The following is a 1,825-nucleotide window of genomic DNA, read 5'->3' as shown; positions in this document are numbered from 1 at the left end:
TTTCCTCACTGGGATTTACGTCCTCCCCTTCTTTCTTGGATTCGGCCATGATGGTTATATCAATGGCCTTGCACTCTCCTTTTGGATTTTCTTCTGTATTGCTTGGGAGAGTACTAGGAGGGATTTCAGTGATCCTTTTACTCAGCTGGCCCACTTGTGCCTCCAAATTTCTAATGGAGGACCTTGTTTCATTCATGAAACTTACAGTGGCCTTAGATAGATCAGAGACTAAGTTTGCTAAATTAGAGGTATTTTGTTCAGAGTTCTCTGTCTGTTGCTGAGTGGATGATGGAAAAGGTTTACTGTTGTTAAACCTATTTCTTCCACCATTATTAAAGCCTTGTTGAGGCTTTTGTTGATCCTTCCATGAGAGATTTGGGTGATTTCTCCATGAGGGATTATAGGTGTTTCCATATGGTTCACCCATGTAATTCACCTCTGCTATTGCAGGGTTCTCAGGATCATAAGCTTCTTCTTCAGAAGATGCCTCTTGAGTACTGTTGGATGCAGCTTGCATTCCATTCAGACTATGAGAAATCATATTGACTTGCTGAGTCAATATTTTATTCTGAGCTAATATAGCATTCAGAGTATCAATTTCAAGAACTCCCTTCTTCATAGGCGTCCCATTATTCACAGGATTCCTTTCAGAAGTGTACATGAACTGGTTATTAGCAACCATGTCAATGAGTTCTTGAGCTTCTGCAGGCGTTTTCTTTAGGTGAATGGATCCACCTGCAGAAGTATCCAATGAAATTTTAGCTAATTCAGACAGACCATCATAGAATATATCCAGGATGGTCCATTCTAAAAGCATGTCAGAAAGACACTTTTTGGTCAGTTCCTTGTATCTCTCCCAAGCTTCATAGAGGGATTCACCTTCTTTCTGTCTGAAGGTTTGAACATCCACTCTAAGCTTACTCAGCTTTTGAGGAGGAAAGAACTTGGCTAAGAAAGCCTTGACCAACTTATCCCAAGAGTTCAGGCTATCCTTAGGTTGAGAGTCCAACCATATTCTAGCTCTGTCTCTTACAGCAAAAGGGAAAAGCATGAGCCTGTAGACTTCAGGATCTACTCCATTAGTCTTAACAGTATCACAGATCTGCAAGAATTCAGTTAAGAACTGAAAAGAATCTTCAGATGGAAGTCCATAAAACTTGCAGTTTTGCTGCATCAGAGAAACTAATTGAGGTTTCAGCTCAAAATTGTTTGCTCCAATGGTAGGGATGGAGATGCTTCTTCCATGTAAATTGGAATTAGGTGCAGTAAAGTCACCAAGCATCCTCCTTGCATTATTATTATTTTCAGCTGCCATCTCCTCTTCCTGTTCAAAAGTTTCTGAAAGGTGCTTGCTGGATTGTTGTAGTTTAGCTTCTTTTAGTTTCCTCTTCATAGTCCTTTCAGGTTCTGGATCTGCTTCAACAAGAATGTTCTTGTCCTTGCTCCTGCTCATATGAAAAAGAGGGAACAGAAAAATAATAATAATAGGGATCCTTTTTACCACAGTATAGAGGTCCCTGTGTGAGTAGAAGAAAAAAAAGAATAGGAAATCTGAACTCAGAGAGAGAGGGTTCGGATTTTTGGTGAGATGAAGTGTTAGTAGATGAATAAATAAATAGAAGGAGATGAGAGAGAAGGAGGATTTTCGAAAATAATTTTTGAAAAAGAGTTAGTGATTTTCGAAAATAGTGTTTGAAAAAGGTGAGTAATTTTCGAAAATTAAGATAAAAAATTAGAATAATTAGTTAATTAAAAAGAAATTTTGAAAAAGAGGGAAGATATTTTCAAAAATTAGAGAGAGAGAGAGAGTTAGTTAGTGGTTTTG

The 1,825-nt window shown here is 38.1% G+C and overlaps 1 non-coding gene across 1 annotated transcript; it reads left to right on the top strand.

Annotated features, from left to right (window-relative positions):
* Nucleotides 1–811: 811 nt before the first annotated feature.
* On the top strand, nucleotides 812–919 carry LOC112738448 (small nucleolar RNA R71). Its single transcript, XR_003169408.1, has one exon. It is a non-coding gene; the product is annotated as a small nucleolar RNA R71 (small nucleolar RNA).
* The last annotated feature ends 906 nt before the right edge of the window (nucleotides 920–1,825 follow it).

The sequence above is a fragment of the Arachis hypogaea genome, chromosome 13, assembly GCF_003086295.3.
Source record: "Arachis hypogaea cultivar Tifrunner chromosome 13, arahy.Tifrunner.gnm2.J5K5, whole genome shotgun sequence".
In the NCBI taxonomy this organism is placed as follows: domain Eukaryota; kingdom Viridiplantae; phylum Streptophyta; class Magnoliopsida; order Fabales; family Fabaceae; genus Arachis; species Arachis hypogaea.
This window is presented reverse-complemented; position numbering and strand designations above follow the sequence as displayed.